Here is a 24,350-nt window from a genome sequence, read left to right as displayed (position 1 = left end):
CCTTTGTAACATGAAATTAATAATAATAATACTTCACCATAAGTTTTCCTAAAGAGTAAGTGAGATTATAGTATTGATTATATTTTACATTTCTTGATCATTTACTGTATGCAAAATATCATTTTGATTATGCTGCATCAGTTAACTTATTCAATCCACAGAGTAACCCTATGTGAAAGTGAAAGTCACTCAGTCACGTCCGACTCTTTGTGACCCCATGGACTCTGCAGCCCATGGAATTCTCTAGGCCAGAATACTGGAGTGGGTAGCTTTTCCCTTCTCCAGGGGATCTTCCCAGCCTAGGGATCAAATCCAGGTCTCCTGCATTACAGGCAGATTCTTTACCAGCTGAGCCACCAAGGAAGCCCTAGTAACCCTATAAATAGGTTCTATTACTTTCCCTATTTTACAATCTGAGAAATCTGAGTCATAGAAAGCAAAGATAACTTGCCCAAAGTTACACAGAAAATTGCAGTTTCACGAGGTAATGACGTAAGTTACCTAGGATTATATCTGGCATCATGCTGCTTCCTAATGAGATCTGCTACCAAGTCAATGTAGGAAAAGAAGACATTGGTTCCAATGTCAGAGTTAACAAAGTTAGCATTTCATGAATTAGGAGAGAGAAGAAAGGGCTTAGAATAGAAAAAGATGGGCTGAAGTGAGGAGGGAAGAATATCGATGTGAGCTGAATCCCTGGTCCATTGACAAAAGTCTAAGTTACTGTCAAGGTTATTGCATATCCATAGGGTATGTTTTTAAAAATTAGGAAAAGGTTACCTTTTATCAAGACATTCTTTTCATCTGTTGGAAATGTTTCACACTATTCTTATTGTATTGGAACCAGATTCTTTACCATCATCTTCCTTAAAATTGTTGTAATAAGCATATGACTCAATGAGTTAACAAAGTTAGCATTTCATGAATTAGGAGAGAGAAGAAAGGGCTTAGAATAGAAAAAGATGGGCTGAAGTGAGGAGGGAAGAATATCGATGTGAGCTGAATCCCTGGTCCATTGACAAAAGTCTAAGTTACTGTCAAGGTTATTGCATATCCATAGGGTATGTTTTTAAAAATTAGGAAAAGGTTACCTTTTATCAAGACATTCTTTTCATCTGTTGGAAATGTTTCACACTATTCTTATTGTATTGGAACCAGATTCTTTACCATCATCTTCCTTAAAATTGTTGTAATAAGCATATGACTCAATGATATCCATGACACAGATGGCATCATGTTAGACAACCACACAAAGCAGTCCTGGCTTCCATGTTCAGAACAGAGATTTCTATAGATTCCCCATAATGTCTTTTCACTACTAAGAAAGAGCTTGAAAATTCTGTCTACAAATGACTTTTAGAAAGCCAAGTCCTAGTCTTGTGAGCATCTATATTTATCTTAATAAGTCTTCTAACAATGATCTGCTTTACCTATGTTTTAGGTAGTCCATTTCTAGAGAGCACAAAATTTTAAAACTAGCTTTCTGAGTTTGGACTGCACACGGAAAGTGTGTACTTGGGTATATGTATATAAAATACGGATTTTTTTCCTTCCATATTTTCTTGAAATAATGTTTTGGCATCACATCAACACACCTTAATATATCAATTACCTTTTTGGTTTGAACATATGTTCCTGTTATTGAAGTTATTGAATATCTTTGTTGGATATATTCTTGAAAATACTGACTGTCACCTAGTGTCTAAAAGGTTAAGATAAGGATTGCTTACTAAATATAGAGCCCATAAAGCAAAACATCAGCTGGGCACTTGCAATACTACTGTGGAGAGCAATACCTAGTGCATTCGCATTCAATAATACAACTTCCACCTATCAACTAAAGGAACTGTGTTTTATTACAATGAGGACTAGAAAGTTTTAGAAAAGTATCCTCAAAACTATATACCTAGTATTTCTACTAAATTTTGCATTGTTCTGACTTACTGAGGTTTGAATGCATGGTTTTGTTGAACACACTGGAGAAAGCGTATGCTAGAAGTGATTTTTATGAATCAGTTTTAGAAGAGTCTAATATAGCACAGTGGAACCTCTTTTTAAATTATTTTTTAAATCTATAAAATAACATTCTTTTACTGCTAATCTTATAACACATTTTACAAGGGGATAGAACATTATACCCTCTCCACTAGTAGTAGTGTTAGTCTCTCAGTTGTGTCCAACTCCTTGCCCCATGGCAAAGAGTTGCCCCATGCCTCATGCCCATGGACTGTAGTCCACCAGGATCCTCTATGCATGAGCTTCTTCAGGCAAGAATACTGGAGTGAGTAGCAGTTCCCTCGAATCTACAATAATTTCTTACTTATTTTCCCTTCAATTTTTTTAAAATGCATTCTTATGTTATAATAATATTAAAACATTCCTAGGGATAATAATTATATCTTTATTGGCAAGATCTCTCTCCTTTAATTATAAATTATCTGAAAACCGGAAGATCTCTATAACTGAAATATTAGTCCAGAAACTAAGCTAGATAGATAATTTTATTTATGAGTTTTATTGTGACACTCCCTGTACTACACACTTTATAAAGTTTGTCCCATTTGATCCACACAACACTGTAATTGTAAAATAATTACTTATAGAAGATAAAATACAGAAACTAAGATGTGCAATTTCCTAAAGATAAGGAAGGTATCACAATCTATAAGAACAGAATTTATACCCAGGAACCCTAACTTCAGACCTGCAGTCACAACTACAATGCTAGACTATGTTAGTCTACTTCTGTAAGGAAGCTTTTGGTCTTTTGAGGCAAAGTGGTACGGCAGTCCCAAATGATATGGAAAATAATGAATGGATTACTTCTCAGTTGTCCTCTATGATTTGCTCCATTTGTCTTCAGGCCTCTTTTTTTTTTTTTTTAATCTATCAGCACTTCTCACCCTTTCATCAGCCTAAAGAGTGGCATCCCCAGAGGAATGTGGAGAATTGCTATCTCACATCACCCCAATTCATTCCTTGCTTCACATTCTCCCTGACAAATCTTCTCATCAGCCTGTCTATCTGCTTCAGACTCACAACTATCTTAAGACTGCTTTTGAAAGCAAGGCTCAATATTTCCATTCTTTTCTGAGTCTGTCGATCCAACCCTCACATTCACTTGATGCCTCCTTGTGCATGTCAGAGATGCCCAAGTTCATTAACCAAGGGCTGCTGCTGAGATTTCATCCTTTCTTTACCTTCTTAACTAAAGCAGTTCTTCTCTTTCCCTTTGTCATCTTGTAACCACTCTCTGAGACAGATGAGGCCTCCAACACATTATTTTTCCATAGATTTACATAGTATTAACAGAAACACAGGCCACTATTTAAAGACGACATTGAAGAAAAGTTTGTTCATGTTATATAACATAACTCTCCAAGAAGATGATCTTGCCAGTGATCTCTTGAAACAAGTTCCTTTTTCTCAACTGAGAGAAGTGGTTTTTATGTATTATTTTGGGAAGATCCTTACGAACTAATTTTTTTTTTTTAATTCCCTATCGTCAGCCTGACTGGAATGGTGATGTGACATTAATACTGTCAGTTTCACAATAAAATATCATGCCTCTAGAGACTATTTATTATAGGATAAAAAAGAATCTCGTAGCTCAGTGGGTAAAGAATCTGCCTGAAAGGCAGGAGACCTGGGTTCGATTCCTGAGTTGGGAAGATCCCCTGGAGAAAGAAATAGCAACCTATTTCAGTATTCTTGCCTGGAGAAACCCATCGACAGAGGAGCCTGACAGGCTACAGTCCATGGGGTCACAAGAGTCAGACACAACTTAGTGACTAAACCACCAAAGAAGAATCAAATGTAACCTCAACAAGATTTCTCATTGTGTGTGTCTCTGTCTGAAAGAAGTTCCTCTTCCATATCTAGCCAATCAGAAGATCAAATATCTTTCCCATTTCTTTCATTACCTGCCTGTTGACCAGTATAAACTTCAAAAACAGAACAAAAGGAGACTCCTTGTATCGAGGATGGTATGTAACTCACTGTTGTGTAATGTGTTGGCCTATGATTATTTCTTTGTTTTTACTCTACTTTGACTTCAAAATCTTCCCTTATTTCTATTTATGTGATTGTATTCACTCTGAGATTTTCCACTTCCTCCTTGACTGTAACTCAGACAAACTACTCATTATGACCTCCTTCAGTCCTCCAATTCCTGTTTCTGGCCTTGTTCCTCAATCTTTGCTATAGCTCTAACATTAGTTAATTTATACTTATAAAAAAACAGCTGTGAATTAAACTTCAGTAATTACTTTCACATCATACATATTTTCCTCCCATACAAAAACAAATATACATCAACTCAAATGAAAATGATAGGAAGCTGAAATGAAACACTGGGGTGAATTAAGAATTGGGGCAACTTTTTAAAAACTACTCAGAATTATTGAATTTGCTACAAAAATTGAACAGGACGTTTCCAAGTTAAAAACAAGTTATATTCTGATTATTCTTTCATAGATTAATTGCTTGGAATTTTGGAAGCACTGATATAAACTACTAAATTCAAAGAAATAGTCTTGGTAAATACAGATTTTAAAATCAGAGTTAGAGCAGATGGTAGTTGAGGAGAGGAAGGAATGGTGAGGAAGGGAAAGGCTGAGCTACCTCACTGAGACCTTGGTGAAACCAAAAGTGCTGACGACCTAGGGCGGTGGGCAGTGGTTCACAAAATGTGGCTCTGGGTTAACAGTGATCATGTGTATTGGCATCACTGTAGGTGTGTTAAGGGCTTCCCAGGTGACTCGATAGGTAAAGAATCCACCTGTGATGCAGAAGACGCAGAAGATGCAGTCTGATCCCTGGGTCAGGAAGATCCCCTGGAGAAGGCCACAGCAATCCACTCCAGCGTTCTTGCCTGGAGAATCCCAAGGACAGAGGAACCTGGGGGGCTACAATCCATGGAGTTGCAAAGAGTCAGACATGACTGAAGTGAATGAGTATGCACACATGCAGTTGGGTTAAAACCGCACATTTCCTACCTCTGGTCTCTTGTATCAGAATCTCTGCGAGTGAAACCTAAGGATTTTCCATTACAGAGAAGCGCCCCAGGTGACTGCACAACTAAATTCGAGAATCTTTCTATAGCTACAAATGTATAGTAAATCAACATATGGCATTATAAAAACTAAACTGAATGATGCCAACCAAGGTCTTTACCATTTTATATTAAGACTCTTCCATCCAGTTGTTTGGCTTGTGGTACCTCGTTTTATTTTGGCTGCTGACCTGATGGGCCAAGTTCTTTATTTTTATGTCTGCTCTCTGTGCTGTTACTGTCAAAGAAAAGGCTAATTTGAATCATATTGGAAATGTCTGCCTCTATCTGGGTCCTAAAAGTTAAGCATGACCTTTAAGTACTTCATATTTCCTGAAAAACATGTCAGTATTATGTACATATATATGTGGCCAATGGGTGTATATATCACCTTTTAGGCTGGATATACAATCACATGTACTTTTTCCACCTGTAATGAAGTAGGAACGTGAATATTTGAAAGTACAATTCATTTCTGTATTCCTAAATAAATATGCAAATAGACATGAAAAAGTGGAATGTTTTTCTTTCTAGAATGAAAAGAAAAAAATAAGGAATGCGAAAAGAAAATAGTCACCTGCAGGAAAGGAAAGAAGAGAAATATCTGGGAATGTACTGTTCCTAATTCAATGTTCTCAGCCAGTAATTGAGCATCATAATTACTATTAGAATAGAGACAAGGCCTGAAGTCAGTGATCAGCTACAAAGAGGAGCAGCAGTGAGGAACATTACCAGGATCTCAGAAATAAGGGAGCAAAGCAGCATGATCTGTACTTTTACTGAGTGAGGTCTAGAATGTGATGTCCTCATTTTAAAGTTTTACACCTGTTTAGGATTATAGATAAACATGTATTAAATAAAAATAACTGTATATATGTTTTATTCAGGAAGAGCTGGTTAGTCAAACCTCTTAGATTTAAGACAGATTAGAGTTCAACTAATTTGATTTTGATTTTCTTTTAAACCTGCCTCTCAAGAAAGTAAAGAGTCAAGTAAGGATTACCTGCATAGGTGTGATACATAGTTTTGTTCCTTATTACTGTCTACCACTTCCATGTACTATAACTTTTTCATTCCTGCCTTTTATATCTACAGAATACGTCTCTCAAAGGACCCCTGATATTCCTAAATTAAACTCACAAAATAGAAGCACAAAGCTGAGCATAAGAACAGAAAGTTTGATCTCAGTAGATTTTCTTCTAGTACACAGGATCCTGTTTTCTGATTCACAATCAAAGATTTATGTACTATTACATCAAGTACCTCAGACTCCAGCAGGGCCACTATGCTCAAAACCAGACACTAATTTTCTATTCATAACTCAATATAGCAGGCTACCCCAGGAATAGAATTACTAATATAACTGGTCTGTCATTCACTGAGTGAAATATTGAGTGAGGGAAAAGCTTATGTTAATTATACTATAAATAAATATTTAACATTCTAGTGTTTTAAATGATACAATGGGGGAACATTTGTATAGAATGAAACCTGATTTTACTGTTGATTAAATCAAAACTTTGTAATGTTGCCAGGCAATGAACTAGTACACTTATAAAAAATCAAATTCGATTGGACAGATTAATTGGTGAAAACCAAAACAAAGTAAGTAAAATTTCAGAAATAATTTATTTTTTATTGCCCAAATCACAGACTGGGCCAAAATTCTGCTTAAATGATTTGCTTGTTCTATACTATAACAAATGAAAAAAAAACAAAACCCAAAAAAATTTCCTGATGATTGCTTCATTTGAGAAGGGAAATGAACGTTAAGTGATTAACGGTCAATCCAATAGTGATAATTAAATAAGTTAGCTATCTCTACAGACTACACTGTTTCTTGTTTTATTTCTTTCAGGAGACAATATAATTGCACTTAATAGAGGAAAAGTAAATATGGTAATGATTTATTATTTTTCTGAGACTATTTACAATTTTTATCAGACTATTAGAATCAACTGTTGGATGAAGATACCAAGGTGAATTTAAAATTTGTTTTAGAAAAGATTAATATTGATCATAGAGTTGTGATAGTAACCCTTAAAATAGGTTAAAGGAAATTAATTTTTAGCAGATTTAGTCAATGGTTTACAAAATATGTCAATGAATGGAAATTGTTTTGAACTAGCAAAACTGCTGTTTTCATTCTTTTTTTAAGCTAATGGTATAACATATTTTAAAAATGCTTTAACTACCTAAGAACTCTTTTTTTTCAAATGTTTGTAGTGCTGAGATGTTTACGTACCATAGCTCTTCATGTGTTTTAACTACTAAAAGTTATACTTAAATTACCTCATGTCAGTGGTTGTACATTAAAAACAATTTTATCCCCTGCCAGAGGACACTTGGCAATGTCCAGAGATATGTTTTGGCTGTCACAAGGAAGGGGGCGCTACTGGTATATAGGGGACACTTGTAAACACCCTACAATATACAGAGGCCCCCAGGACAAAGTGTTAACTGGCCCAAAATGTCAATCATGCCAAGCTTCAAAATCCTTCCCCTAAACTTTTCACCTTGACCCTAATCTTCCATGAATTCTAAGCTCAAAAAGAAGCACTTTTCTGTGGAAAACAGAATGTTGCATCCTTGTACTGACTGCCTCTCTTCCTCAGTGCCATTTGATGGGTAAAGCATTTACACTAGTAAATGTGAATTCAGAATAAAACAAGGGCAAGTTATCATTTTAAGATAAAATGACTAAGATGAAACTTCAATAGCCCTAAGTGTTTTATTGCTTTCTTTACTTTCTCTGACAATAAACATCATATTTACGCTTACTTTCTGTTTTGCCAGGTGTGAAGATAGAATTCTAATGAGCCATCAAATATCATAAAAAAGGAGTGCGAACAAGCAACTGGCTCAAAGGTCCAGTGCCTGCTCATATAAGGTCCCCAATTCACTCTGGCAGTCTCTATAAAACAAATGAGCTGTAGAGAAATGTTTTTGCTGGCAGTATACCTATAACGTAAAATATTTTTTCACCAGGAGAAAAATAAATCATACACACACACACAAGAGCAAAACTATTCTGTTGGCTAAAAGGGCAAAATAGACACATTTCAAAGTATGCAAGTAATATATTTCACTGCTAAATTATTTCAAGCAAATAAACCCTGACAACAGAAAGTGAAATATACAAGACTTCAACACTTCCAAATGGCAATGAATGATAACTAGTTGAAAAACCAGCCTCTCAATATACATCAAGACGAGTTACTTGGCCACAACCTATCTATGTACATACTTTCCTTTAAAAAAAAAAAAAAAAAAAAACACTTCAAACCGAAGGGTGTGTTGGAAGATATTCTACTTTTTAAACTATCTTCATTTGGCCTTTGGAGTGAAATGCTGCTAGTCTATTATTAAATTTTTAAAAGCTTAAAGAAAAAGGCAGAATTTAAACTCTTAAAATTTAAAGTCTTTGCTTTTCATCACCAGCCTTAAATACAAATACACCAGGAGAAAGATGCCAAGACATACTTGCCATCCTGGATACATTTGAAAAAAAAAAACATTTAAGGAAAGTTTTACCAAACCATCATTTACAGATTTTATATTTTATATTTAATTATATTTCAAACATTTTTTTACAAGTCACTTCATCGTTAACAAATATGGACACAAAATAGCAACAGAAAATATAAATTTGAAATTTTATAGAATTTACCAAGAATATAAGGAAAAGGGTAAATTAAGAATAATGAGATAGAAACAAGAGTGAAATAAACACAACATACAGTCCCAGGGACGTTAGAAATGACCCATATAATTGATTTCTGTTCATTTAGTAATATTTTTAAAAGTTGCTGAAGTATTCACACATGCAACAGAGAAAGACTAAGATGCTATTTTTTGGATTCCGAAAGGCCATAAGATTCAATTAGACTAACATTCTATGTACCCTAACTCTTTTACGAGCCACTAGAAATTTGGGCAATATCTGAATAAATTTCAATAAGTGAGTACAAAATATGAACTTAGCATATCACATAATCAGCTAAAATATCACAGTCTCTAAATTTAGTAAGACTCTAGCCTTTGTCTTTACATTGCCTTACTGAAAAAAATAACCCAGTCCTGTTAATAACCCAATAATTCCCTTTATCTCTTCTATGCTATGCTCCTCGGTGTATATACGCAAGTGACTCACATATCCATTACACCAGCACAGATCTACTTTCTCAGGTTCAGATCCATTCATTCAAGTGCCTGCTGGGCACTTATAAGACCACAAGGTACCTCAACTCTTATTCTCCGTATCTCTCTCTACTTCATTCTGTGTATCTGAATACATTGACAGCTTTCTATCTTCACCACCTCCATGCAAGTTCAAGACATTATAATGGGAACTACTGCAACACCTATCTCACGGCCTGTCACATAACCATTCCCAACTCCCTCTAACCTGTGAAAACAAATCTGATCATAAAACTTTAGTGTCTCTTTAACAGAGTCTCTTTGTTATTTGAGAATAAAAACAAAACCCTTGAAATGACCTAGGACCTGGTGCACTGGGAAGACCCAGAGGGATCGGGTGGAGAGGGAGGTGGGAGGGGGGATCGGGATGGGGAATGCGTGTAAATCCATGGCTAATTCATGTCAATGTATGACAAAGACCACTACAATATTGTAAAGTAATTAGCCTCCAACTAATAAAAATAAAAGAAAAAAAAAAAAAAAAGCAATGACCTAGGAGACTTGGCTTATTCTGGAAACAAAATTCTGTCTTATTTCAAACCCCTCTCTCCCTGCTCCCAGCACTGCTGCAGCTATGATGGTCTTTCACTTGCATTTTCTCTCCTCTGTTCACCACAGGACCTTTGAACATGAAACTTGCCTCTACATGGAACATCTTCTGTTCTCTCTCCATCTAGTTCACATTATTCATCTTTCTAATTCAGTCACAAATTCCATTTCTCTGGAAACTTTTTTCTCAGAGCCTTTGACCAGGCCAAATCTGACCAGGAGAGACTCCTAGAACTGTTTCTCTCCATCCTAACTGCCTGATGTGGTTGCACTTTTAGATTTGTTTGTGGAATTACCTAGAGAGTGTCTTATCCCTATAAGAATACCAAAGAGGGCAGGAATATCAAAGAGGCTTTGCTCACTTCTAGACCCCAGGTCTTACAGTATTGCTTGACACCAATGTATGCCCAGGAAATGTTTATCAAATGACTAGATGGACACTGCAGTGATATCTTAAATTAAGAATGATAAAAATTATTAACTGTTTGAGATGTTGGTCCTAATTTCTGAAGCAGTGATACATTGTGGAGAAGGACATGTTATTCTGACAATGGTATTAAAGGCCAGTGCTTGAAAAGAAAACCATAATCACTTGAGAACAGCAACAAATTTTCATGGAACTCTTAGCCATACTATACAGAAATGTTATTTTACTTATCTCAATTCTTCTGTGAGACGGATGATATTGTCACCATTTTAAATACGAGAAAATTTTAAAAGGTTAAATGACTTGCCTAGGGTTTTATAAAATGCAAATAGTAGAGCTGGGATTTGAAACCAGACTGCATTAATTCTAAAGTCCAAGACTTTAAATCCTCTTCGTATATAATCTTAGTAACACTTAACTCAGGTTACTGTTTATGAAAGAAGATCACGTACACTTTTTTTGATGTTAATAATTCTCAACCATTTTATTGGCATAGTTTTGGAGAATTGAGCTCTACAGAAGAGCCTAGTTCTATCTTCCATGTAAATATACAAGGGTAATACTTTCCAATTGCTTTTGGTCACATTATTTGACCATAAGATGTAGTTACTAAATGAAAGTCAGTTCTAAAATGGACAGGAGTTTTGATTAGCCTAGACACACTTGATAATTCTTTTTTAATGCCTGTGATTGGTTTAGGAAAGAGTCAATGAGACTGGAGGAAACATGCTGAGGAACCTGTGGGAAAGGGATGCAGATGCATGCATGCACGCACGCGCGCGCACACACACACACACACAGTCTCAGCCTATTTGAGGATGCAGTTATATGAAGATATATGAAGCATATATGAAGGAATGCAAAGCTATTGCACTTACCCTGTAATCACAACTAGACAAACTTAAGGAAAAAAGCCAATGAATATGCTGAAGATAGCAGAGAGATGATGGCCAGGTACAAGAAAATCTGGAGATGTCCAACTACCTGACTTCTGGATTTCTGATTCTGTGACATAATAAATTTGTAATTGTTTTCCTTGAAGATACAGATTGAAACTAAGTCTTAATGTCTTCCTGTCAATCTTATGGTACAAGAAAATCTGGAGATGTCCAACTACCTGACTTCTGGATTTCTGATTCTGTGACATAATAAATTTGTAATTGTTTTCCTTGAAGATACAGATTGAAAGTAAGTCTTAATGTCTTCCTGTCAATCTTATTTTTCAAGACTCTAGTAAAGGGCAGTATGCTTCAGAGTACACAGTAAGCATTTAGGAAATTGTCCTGGAGTATCTAAATGGAAAAAAACTGGATATTTTTAAAGGCCACCCAGTATGATGAAGCCAAACCATTAGTAAATCAATACACCTCCAAAGAAAATATATATGCAGAATTAAGATTGCTGGGAGAAATATCAATAACCTCAGATCTACAGATGACATCACACTAATATCAGAAAGCAAATAGGAACTAAAGAGCCTCTTGATAGAAGGTGAAAGAGGAGAGTGAAAAAGCTGATTTAAAACTCATGAGTCAAAAAACTAAGATCATGCCATCTGGTCCCACCACTTCATGGCAAATAGATGGGGAAATAATGACAGATTTTATTTTCTTGGGCCCCAAAATCACTGTGGACAGTGACTGCAGCCATGAAATTAAAAGATGCTTGCTCCTTGGAAGAAAAGCTATGACAAACCTAGACAGTGTATTAAAAAGCAGAGACATCATTTTGCCAAGAAAGGTCTATCGAGCCAAAGCTATGGTTTTTCCAGTAGTCATGAATGAATGTGAGAGTTGGATCATAAAGAAGGCTAAGTGTTGAAGAACTGATGCTTTTGAACTCTGGTGTTGGAGAAGACTCTTGAGAGTCCCCTGGACTGCAATGAGATAAAGCAGTCAATCCTAAAGGAAATCAACCCAGAATACTCATTGGAAAGACTGATGCTGAACCTGAAGCTCCAATAATTTGGCCACCTGATGTGATGGACTGACTCACTGGAAAAGACCCTGATGCTGGCAAGGATTGAGGACAGAAGGAGAAGGGGATGACAGAGGATGAGATGGTTGGATGGCATCATCAACTCAATGAACATGAGTTTGAGCAATGTCCAGGAGGTAGTGAAGGACAGGGAAGCCTGGTATGCTGCAGTCCAAGGGGTCTCAAAGAATCAAATACAACTGAGAGACTAAACAACAACAACCTAAATGGGAACAAACTGAAGATTTTTTAAGGCCATCCAGTATGATGAAGCCAAACCAATACTGAATTAATACATCACCAAAGTATATATGCAGACTATCAAACTAATAATAATGACTGATATTCCTTTTGTTTGTGTGAATGTTTATATCTGTTTATGTTTATATAAGATAGCCAGTAAGATCGTTAATAGTGAATTTTTAAATAAGTTTTTCCCCAGCATTCGTTTCCCAGCAGAACTGAAATAGGTTATAAATTCCCTCACTTTTTATGCATACTTCAATATTTAGTGTAGGAGGCTCAGAAGAGTGAGAGAGAAAGAAGAGGAAAGATGGAATAAAAGTTCATTTTGGAATCAGAAACTGATTAGTAAGGAGTAATTTTAAAAAATTCACTTTTGAAGAAACTGTCATAATTGATAACTTCCCACAGCTTGGTGTCAAGAACCTTATTTTTAGTTGAACTAGTAACACAGGAAACAATTAGACATCATCACCAACGTTTTCATGCATTAATGCCAGCACAAATTAACTCCTACCACTAAAAATACTTTTCTTGGTCACAGTCTGTGAAGGGTATGACTTACTGCACTTAAGGCATAATTATGTCTCCTTGCCTACATAAAACTGACACACAAAAATCAATATTAATTTAAGAAAAGATCAAAACTGTCTTCATTATCTTATTTAGCTGTCTCTCCAAAATGAGGTTATCATTTATGACAGAGATACATCAGAGTTCGGACTTAACCGATTCTGGCTGCCAAATAATAAATGTTCATTTTCTAATTGTGTCTAAGTACCTGTTTCCCTAAGACCTGTTATTTATAGTGCCACCTAGAAAAAGGATCCTATAAAGTTCGTATTTATCTAAGACAGTGCCATATTTATTTTTTTTCCTCTTTAACACACCTCCATTCTCCTCCCTACTTCTCCCCCCAAACATATTTTTCTAATATGAGAAAAATAAATGTCTCAGAAGCCTGTAATCATTGTGCCCTATAGAGATATAATGAATGCATTTTACATCTTCTATCTTAAACATTCATACATGTTTAATTTCATTATGTTAGATTTATTTTAATGTAAAAGTAACGACACGCTATGTTCACCCGGTGGCTTTGCAAATGTGGGCCTGAATTTGTGAAGTCTCAGGATATCTCTATTTCTTGCTACTTTATCTCCCTTTTCTCCATGCCTCAGGGCACTCTCCATGAAGAAAGTGGTAACAATCCCAGCAAATGTTACCATCGCTGAGATTATTTACTCTGGAAACCACACCTAATCATGTCAAACACACTGACCATCAGGAACAGGAAAAGCAAGGTTGGAGTCTCCTCTGTCCTTTCCTGCTTTTGGCCCCTGTTATGCCTTGAAGCCATTTCTTAGACCTGGGACCCTAAGTGATGTGAGATATTTTAGCAACATCAAAATTCATTCAACTGACTTCAGGTTTTACCATGCTGGTGTTTGCATGCAAGTAAGTATCATCAACAACTATATACCACCCACAAACAAAAGGTCAAAAAAAAAAAAAGAGAGAGAGAGAAGAAATGTAAGTGTTCTATAAATATAGATTGATTGTCTTTTAGATAATTTTATCACTTTTTGTTGTTCAGTCACCCAGTCGTGTCCTACTCTTTGTGACCCCATAGACTGCAGCACATCAGGCTTCCCTGTCCTTCACTATCTCCCAGAACTTGCTCAAACTCGTGTCCACTGAGTCGGTGATGCCTACAACCATCTCATCCTCTATCATTCCCTTCTCCTCCTGCACTCAATCCTTCCCAGCATCAGGGTCTTTTCCAGTGAGTCAGTCCTTCACATCAGGAGGCCAAAGTATTGGAGCTTAAGGTTCAGCATCAGTCTTTCTAATTAATGAATAATCGGGGTTGATTTTCTTTAGGATTGATTGGTTTGATCTCTTTTCAATCCAAGGGACTCTCAAGAGTCTTCTCCAACACCACACTTCAAAAGCATCAATTCTTTGGCACTCAGCCTTCATTATGGGCTAACTCTCACATTCATTCATGACTACTAGAAAAACCACAGCTTTGACTAGATGGACCTTTCTTGGCAAAATGATGTCTCTGCTTTTTTATATGCTGCCTAGGTTTGTCATAGCTTTTCTTCCAAGGAGCAAGCATCTTTTAATTTCATGGCTACAGTCACCATCCCAGTGATACTGGAGCCCAAGAAAATAAAGTCATTGTTTCCCCATCTATATGCCATGAAGTGATGGGACCAGATGCCATGATTCATTTTCTAAAATTTGAGTTTTAAGCCAGCTTTTTCATTCTCCTTTTTCACCTTCATCAAATGGCTCTTAAGTTACTCTTTGCTTTCTGACACTAGAGTAGTGTCATCTGCACATCTGGGGTTATTGATATTTCTCTCAGCAATCTTGATTCCAGCTTGTGATTCATCCAGCCTGCATTTCACATGATGTACTCTGCATAGAAATTAAATAAACAGGGTGACCATATACAGCCTTGATGCATTCCTTTACCAATTTTGAACCAGTCAAATGTTCCAGTTTTGGTTTTAACTGTTGCTTCTTTCCCTGCATACAGGTTTTGCAAGAGGCAGGTAAGGTGGTCTGATATTCCCATCTCTTTAAGAATTTTCCAGGTTGTTGTGATTCACACAAAGAGTTTCGAGTAGTCAGTGAAGCAGAAGTAGATTTTTTTATTCCCCCGGGAATCCTCTTGTTTTTTTTTTTATATGACCCAACAGATGTTGGCAATTTGATCTCTGGTTCCTCTGCCTTTTCTAAACCCAACTTGCACACCTGAAAGTTCTCAGTTCACGAACTGTTGAAGCCTGGCTAGGAAGATGTATGCTCAAAGTACAGCAAAGTGAAATCTGGTTAACAACCTCTTTTTGCTAAATATTCCAGAAGGAAAGAAATTCATATTTGATATTTAAAATATGTGTGTGTATCTTATGTAATATATTTTGGTCTTCATGTTGTTACTCACAAATAGAGTACATGGGCTCTGCAATCTGAGTAGTTTGGTTTCGGTTAGAAACCTAAGTCTATGTAATCATCGGCAAATTATTTAATCTCCCATTCTCAATGTTCTAACTTCTAAAAGGGCATAATATTAGTACTTATCTACTAGGTCCCTTGAGAAGATTGATTAAGAGCTTAATAAATGGCAATTGCTACTCTTAGTAAGTGATAATATTGGCAGAGTCTTAAACTCACAGCCATGTAGAAAACAAATTTCAGAAAATATTTTCCAAAACATTACTTATTTCCACCTTTTTACTCAAGGTGAGGAAATTTAAGTTTCTGAGGTCAGCAGACAGACCCAGGGCCCTCCAATTAATGGCTGGCATAAACTGGACAACTAGAGATTTCTTGTTCAGGGTCACTAGAATTTGTGGTAGCACATTTCAAAATGTAGCAGGAGGAAAGAAATGAGGAATGGAGGTGATTTCCAAAGTAATATTGACTTCCCCCTTATAGAAAGAGATGGTTTAGACAATCAGCAGTTAATTATCCTTGGAAAAGGTGTGTTTTGTCTTCTATGACAGAACTTTTTTGTTTGTTTTTATTTTTGCATTAGTGAGGTGATTAGCTATTTGAACTTGAGTTTAAGTCAGTCTCTACCTCATGCTTTTGTTGCTCTTTATACAGTTTAAATATAAATGTCCTGGTTTCCTTCCAGGAATTTAGCAAGTTTTGTGCTTGAGGTCACTGAAATTAAAAACAAAAACAAAAAACATGCATACTCTATTTACAGAATTAATAAGGAGCTGCTAATGGAGGAGGGAAACTAAATCTAGAAAACTGGTCACCTGTTTTTGTCAGAAAATATTTCAAATGAGATAATTTCTTAGCTCAGCTGTTTATGTTAGCTGAGAAATGGGAAAGAAAAGTTGGGGGAATGTTTGAAGAAAGAGGGGAGCATTTTAATGATTAGAATTTAATGAGCATTAATTAAATACACAGCAGACTTAATGCTAAGCACTTTTCATATCAATTACTTTTTCCAGAAACTCAATGAAAAAGGGAAACTGCAGATGAAAGAAAAAAGCATATCAGTTAATTCAACAAGTAATGAAGATATTAAAAAAAAAAAGAAATTGAACTCTGTCTGATTCAACTGTCACATGATTTTTAAAATGCTCAATAGAGTCCCATCATTTGCATTGTTTCTCTATTGATTAAGAAAACTCTAAATGCCTTTTGGAGTTAAATAAGAATCTACCTTGGATGAGAATGAGAAATAACTACTTTAAACTGAATGTTATTCAATAACAAATAGTTTAATAGCAAATTTTCAGAGAATTACACCTTTGTGAGAGAATGTGGATACATGGAAACAATTTTCTCCCTAACAGAATCACCATATACTCACTAGTCTTTGACCTAATTTTAGCTCAATATTGTCCTGAAATCAGAGTCAATGCAAAACTGGAATCTTTATAAATCCACAGCTGTGAGGGGCTGGAATTCTCACTCACACTGAGCCTTTTCTTCCACATGTTATTTCAGTTTACACATCTTTTGAGAATGCTTATGTACCAGTCAAGACCTAAGCCACACAATTTAAAAAAGTAGTACTTAAGAAGTGTGTCTTTAAAGTCAGAAGACCATGTAATAGCAATAAATTTTTTTAATGAAAAGAGAAAAATATAAATGCTATGAAAGTTAATTTCTAGTATTTTTATTACAACACAATAACATTTTAATAATGAATCGGAGGAATAATATTTGTAAAAACAGGAAATCTCCAATCTGGAAGGAAAACAATAAAGAGAGCATGTAATTGTATAAGGGGCCTTGGAGATCTTTCTCAAAGGTGATCATTTCCCCAAATAGGACAAAATGGTAAGCTATATTAGGGAATGTTTTATATAATAATAATAATAACAATCATAATAATACTAGAAGACATCATTAATGATCACTGGCCTTATTTCTTTGAGAATCTATTAAAGCTAAAACACTATGCTCAGCACTTTCTATACATTTCTAGTGACCTTTGTAAACTTGCTTCCCCATTTAATAGATGAACAAATTGAGGTCCAGATTAGTTAAATGATTTCTCTAGAGCAAAATCTAGGTAGAGAGGTTTTACCTCTTTAATTGTCTTGCATGGAGTTTTAGATTATGAATACATATTCATAATGATGTAATTATAGTTATGAAACTGAAAAAATGGTGTTCTTTTCCTACAAAATAAATACATACTTAGCACACAAAGTTAAAGGCAAAAAAAAAAAAAGAAAGTTAAAGGCAACATGAAGTAGTTAGTACAGGAAAAGATTAACTTGCTATCAAAATTACTGCAATAAAAACATTACAAAGGAGTTTTTCTCAAATCAAAAGGTTTTAACTAAATCATAATTTTCTGACTGAATCATCTGGCATTTCTCTATTCACTGCTTTGTGTTTCACATTCTGTCGTCTCAATGAAAGGCAACTACGAGCAAGCATTCCTCAATTGAATATGTGGCTAGAAGGCATCATTTTTAATTAGACAGGCTTCAGAATCCAACTAGCATGATGGCATCCTGGCTGCATCACTTGCTAATTCTTCAATTTTGGGCAAGATATTTAATCCCTCTAAACCATGGTTACTCATCCACAAAATGACGTTGATAATGGCCTCTACATGAAATTGTTATTGGTAGGATTCAGTGAGATAATGCAAGTGAAGGGCCAGCACAGTATGTGGTCCGTGGTTAGCCCTCAGTCAATGACAGATGTTTTTACATTTATGGATGCCCCTCTGGGAGCTGAAAGGAACTGCCTCAACTTTCTCCTCTACAGAAGCCATTCCTATCGAATGCCTTCCATTCCTTTCATTTCTTCTTCTTCACTTTTTCTTTCCATTAAGGAATTCAAATCTAACTTAAACAAGGCCTTACTCTTTCTGTCTTGGCATAGCCTGTCATTCTTTACTCACCCAGGGGTTAACAGATGGTGGTGGGAGATTCGGTGATAACTAAGACGCACATGGGCAAGATTATAGGATCGTCTCCTCTCACTATCATTGGAACCCTCTAGTTCAGCTTCCTCCTGCTCAGATCACAAGAGTAGCCAACAGCGACTGGACCCTAACTGAGTCCCATTCAGTTCTGACTACATCATGTTATCTTGGCATCCAAAGTTATAGGACTTTGCTAGTCTGACAAAGTTTAAACAATGGTGGTTGCACAATACTACCTGCCTCAGGGATGTTAAGGGTTAAGGAGACTTCTGGGAACTCATTATATCAATGAAGCAGTGATGTCTGAGTTTCAAGCAACTAGTTCACAAAGGCATTTTTTAAACAGTCCACTCAGAGACTGGGGGCTGGCTTTCCATTTTGTTGTTGACTGAGGCCTCCATGGCCAGTAGGGCACTGCTATGCATCATCTCCCTTATCAGAGGCTCTTAAAGCTCACTTCTAAAATAACTGCGTTTCAAGGGCAGGACCATATTCTCCTTCACTCCTACAGTATCTGTGGAGAGTGTCTAGAAGTGAGAAAGACCATTTCAAGAGCTGATCAATACCCTGTTGGGGAAGATAGATGAAGGCAGCGGGTTGAAAGCAGAGTTTAAAAAAAAAAAAAAAGCAGGTACGGGGAACAGCTGAACACTCCAGTTAGCATCCTTAACCCATTCAGGGTAGCTGGAATCTGCTCACACTTCTGTTTAAGGCAGAGAGTAAATTCCAGGAAGTGTGTTCAAGTATACAAATGAACCCCACTCACAGACTACTCTCACATGCTCTGTGTTCAGAGGAGATTGAGACAGCACAAGAAGGCATGCAATAGATCATTTAGGTTTTACAGGGATCAGAAAAAGATGACCACAGCTCAGAAGTGGCTTTGTATACAGGCCCTTGGTCTCTAGCTTTGTCTTCTGAATAATTTCTTTCCTGGAATTTAGAGTTTACTTGGTATATTTTTGATTGTTGGGACAGGAGTGGGGAGGATCAGGCAAATGGGAGAACAGGAAGGGAGCCAAGAACATTCACATTTGGGGAAGATGTTCCCCCAATTCCTATAGATCTCTTTGCGAATGTACGAAGGAAACAAGATGTCTCCCTTTTTATTTTCTCTTGTTTTGGGGCACATCATAGATAATCAACTATATCTGCTGGATTTTTGAAGGTTCCACCTCCTTCCCTGGTCCTCTTTCAAGTCCATTTCATCTCACCCCAAGCCAGTCTAGATGGTGATATTCCAAGTATGATTCTGATTTCAAAGCCAATGAAGCCAGAGCTAATACATCTAGTCTTTTCTTTCTAACAGACTTCAATAACTCTTCTTGAGGCATGTCAAGATTCAGTTTTCTTTGGTAATTTTCTATACTTCATTATCCATGAATGAGCTTTTCCACACAGGTAATAATAATAATAAAATAACAGTAATAATACCAATGGGACTTCTCTGGAGGCTTGGTGGTAAAGAATCTGCCTGCCAAAGCAGGAGACAAGGGTTTGATCTCTGTGTCAGGGAGTTCCCCTGGAGAAGGAAATGGCAACCCATTCCAGTGTTCTGGCCTGGGAAACACCATGGACAAAGGAGCCTGGTGAGCTACAGCCCATGGGTTCACAAAAAGTCAGAAATGATTTAGCAACTAGACGACAACACCACCACCACAACCAATCCTTTCATGAACTAGCCTTCTAATTCTTTTACACACATTACTTCATGTAATCCTATGAACAGCTCTATCAGGCAGACAAATTACTACACTGTTTTACAGAAGAGAAAACTGAAGCACCCACGGCTCACAGCTAAGGCTGTGAGCCCAGAGTCTGTTTCCTACACATCATCAGCTGGGTCCGGGCTGCTGCTGGGCACCACTGCCTCTGCAATGGCCACAAACAGCCTTTTATTTTTAACTGTACCTATTATGCACCATTCATGATACTAAAGATTTCACAAGTATTGTTCCACTTAATTTCAAAAACAACATCATCAGCGAGGCTCTGCCCTTACTAAAAGAAGAGAAACAGAGATTTGGCAGGGGTTGGAAGTCAGAGGTCACACAAGCAGTAAGTTATACAAATCAAGACTAGCATCCATGTTTCTCTAACTCCAAAGGCTATAATTTCAATTATCACCCCATCCTGGCCTACCCAACTATTCCTGGACATACAATAGGCCTCCTTTGGCACATGGGGCAGCAGCAGTGAGGTTAAAAACAAGTGTGATTGTGCATTATTTTATTGCTACCATCTCTATGAATAAAATGTCTATTTGATTTTCATTTAACCTCAAAAGAATCTGATTACTGAACAACCATTGAAGAATTATTGGCAATTATGTTCTGTAATTATGGCTCCTGTTAATGACATTAGTGTGCAGCCTTTCATATTTAGTCCTATTAATTAATCCCCGTAAGCCCAGAAAGTGATAATCAATACAACAAAGGCACCACGGTAAATTATAAATAATCCCCAAATCCCTCAAATAGTTTTCAAGCCTCCTTCGGTTTCCTTGGTTTGGACACACTTAGTTTGGAAGCTGGAGGAGTCTGCAGTAACTGATCACTCCTCATGCAGAATCACCTGTTTCACTAGTGCACCTAATCAGGCAGATGTTTAAAATCGGAGTCCGGATGCCACTGACAAAGATACATTTCTGTAGCCTAATAAAAATAATTAGCTGATTGAGTCCAGAGACCCCCAAATCAGAGATACAGCTTTCAATTCTCTGAGCAATATATTCCTTCAGATAACACCTATTGTCAGGGAGTGTGTGGTTTCAGTTTTGCAGAAGCTGAACACAGCTAGTGTGTGAAATGCTGAAAGTTCAACAAAGGAAATTTCCTGATTGCTCAATCTCACAGATAGACAAGATAAACAGGCATACTGATAGTGATGCCAGGAATCGATGATTTATGAAAAACAGGTCTCTGAATCTAATGTTTTTTAAACTCTCCCAATCCATTCTTAGATTTTCTTCCACATACTTTATCAACCACCTACGTTGATACACATTAGATTTCTAAAATGGCTATATTTATATATTTTATCTGAGATAGCTACTGCTATAGTTGTTCAGAGATGCTACAAGCGGCCTCAGAAGTAGTCCATTTCAAAAAGATGTAGCATGACAATCCACTCTGCATCATGGATGGAACTAAACTAGTTGGTTTCTGAGGCCCTGATCTATGTTAGTCTAAAAGTCAAAGACTCCTGTTCTTTTTGCCACAAAGGAAAGAGTCAGAACTTGATCCCTATTGGCATCCCATGTCCTTCCTTGGTTGCATTCTTGTTTTGGATGATTTCCCAGGAGATAGTGAATAACCCTCAGCAGCTGCCCAGTCTCAGAAACCATTTGGGGGGAGGAAACAGAAGCTCAGAATAAATATCCATCAAAGCATCATCGCATCAGATATAACAGAGAACATGGTCATCTTTAAAGGATTCAGAAAAGGGAATAATATGACAAATTTAGACTGAATATATATTGGGTCCTTCAGTAAATAATTGTTAATGGAGAAATCAATCTAGCTGGCCATTTACAAGAATTAGTTTATAAATTTATGATATTCAAGATCTGGAAATAGCTTTAAAGGTCATCTGAAGCCATCTTTCCATTTACAAATAAGGGAGCTGAAAGTCAGAAAGACTAAGGAACTTGGCCAAGGTTACCCAGTAAAACAATGGTTGAAGTAGGCATGGAAGAGGGACATCTTAACCACACCATCTGCTGCCACTCTCAAACTGAATGGTTGATTCAATTTTAAAAGTTGTAAAGCCAGAATGATACTAGGCACACTCTTAAGATTTATATTTTAAGATGAAAGATTTCATCTTAACATCACTGACAATCATTGCTAGCATGTCTCCTCCATCTTGTCAGTAAGCAGAATTCAGATGTGAGTAGATATTGGGAGTGTGACCTATACTGCCACATCTTGGGACAGGAGACCTTACCAGGTACTGTAGTTCATATTCTACTGTCAACAACTTTATACAAATTCAGATAATAATGATGATGATGATGACAGATGACAATGACAGAAGTCTACAGTGTTTTAAGGCCAAATTTCTTATATAAACTTCAGGGCCCTTATCTGACCAGTCATCATTTTTTATTTATTTAATTTTTGGTGGTTTCCCTAGAGTTTTACTTTAGATTTTAACTATATATTTTTTGTTTGTTTCAATTACTTACCATCAATTAAGAATTCTAAAATTTCACTTTAAATTGGAGTGCTCTTTTCTCATAAGTAGCCACTAAATGTTGAAACATAGGAAAAAAGGGAAAGAGAAGGCAAGGCAAGGCAAACCAAAATATTCCTTTCCTGCTTGGCTGAGCAGTGTTGGAGTTCCCAACTCTGCTTTCATGTTTCCTTATTCCAGCAAAACTATAAAAATTCCTATACAAGTGGCTCTTCTAACCACCACCAAAGTAACTACACAAGTGCTAGTTAACTAGTCTAAGTGAATGTAGATTTCCTTGAAATTAAAAACAACTTTCAGAGACACAGAGAGGGACTTACATCTGCATTATTGCATGGGTCACAACAGCAAGTTTAGCTTTGAATTCCTAGAGTCTGAGTTTTGACCTGATAGAAATCAAGATATGCCAATAGCAGTGATTATAAAAATGATGTCATGATCAGAAACCAGCTTAAGTAAAAAGTGTGATGGAGGAACTGAATGGAATAGCTGATGACATTAAAATTCCCAAAGAGGATGATGCTTTTTGGCCTCCTCCCAACCAAGTACAGCGGCAGGAGCGTGAAATCGTCATTGGAGATGAATACATTTTTTTCCCAACATTGAAAATTGGTTCCCTCATTAGTGTCAATCAATCCAAGGATCCAGAAAACTTATGGGGATTTTATTATCTTCTCTGGGACCTGAAGTGTTTGCTCTTTGGTCTTATTGGATTACACTTCAAGATGAAGCCAATCTAGATTGAATACTGGTGTTGACACCAGTGGGTGGGAGTAGCTGCTTTCAATGACAATTATCGGGACAGTTTTGTGTATATAAGGGCAATATTCTTTATAAACTATAAATGATTGTCTTTGATAAATGTGTAACCAAAAAGAGCAGTTTTAACTTAACCTCAAAAGGAATAAGAAATACATCTTCAGAATGTCATACTCAACAACTATGCTTCTTAAAGCAAAATATATAAAATGCATTGTCAATGACAGATACTCCCTCATGAATGATGTTATGGGATTGGCCCTTTCTCTGTTATATTTACTCTTTCTGGTTATACAATAAGAACACATTTGGAGGAAAAGATAAGACGAAATAAAATATTCTGATTTAAGAAGAGGGTAAAGGTGGGAGGTGGCAGGGGCACCATGGCGTTGAGATCTCCCTGAAGGTTCTGAAAGATGGGTCTCTTGTGCAAAGCTGGGCCTGGAAAAGCCTTGCTGTTGATGTTGTTCAGATGCTAAGTTGTGTCTGACTCTTTGCAACCCCAGGGACTGCAGCACGCCAAGCCTTCCTGTCACTCACCATCTCCTGGAGTATACCCAAGGTTCATGTCCATTGAATCGAGGATACTAGCGAACCATCTCAGTGAATTTATTGTTTCCCAAGCATGCTTAATTACATTTAAAGAACTGTTTGCATTGCTTTAAATAAATAATAGCTTACTACTTGAATATTTACTTATTACTTGAATCAGAGGATGAGATGGCTGGACGGCATCACAGATGCAATGAACATGAACTTGGACAAACTCTGGGAGATGCTGAGGAATAGGGAGGCCGGGCATGCTGCAGTCCATGGGGTCACAAAGAGTTGGACACAGCTGGACGACTGAACAACAAAAGCAAAACTTGAATATTTAGTTCATTGAACACTATGATATACATTTACAATTGTGAATGAATAAATTTCTGTTTTCCCTTGAAAGTGGGACTGAGTTAGCAAAGTGCACCCTCTTAAAGAAAGAATTCTCTAGGGACAATTTCTAAGAAGAATTTCATCTT

The 24,350-nt window shown here is 36.6% G+C and overlaps 1 protein-coding gene and 1 pseudogene across 1 annotated transcript in view; one reads left to right on the top strand and one right to left on the bottom strand.

Moving 5' to 3' along the window:
* Positions 1 to 24,350, bottom strand: part of NRXN1 (neurexin 1) — a 1,175,743-nt gene that overhangs the window by 838,943 nt on the left and 312,450 nt on the right. The gene's annotated exons all lie outside the window — the stretch shown is intronic.
* Positions 488 to 23,312, top strand: LOC133064226 (protein mago nashi homolog; annotated as a pseudogene).

This window comes from Dama dama, chromosome 11 (genome assembly GCF_033118175.1).
Source record: "Dama dama isolate Ldn47 chromosome 11, ASM3311817v1, whole genome shotgun sequence".
Taxonomy (NCBI): domain Eukaryota; kingdom Metazoa; phylum Chordata; class Mammalia; order Artiodactyla; family Cervidae; genus Dama; species Dama dama.
The sequence above is the reverse complement of the archived record's forward strand: the minus strand, read 5'-3'. Positions and strand labels throughout refer to the sequence as shown.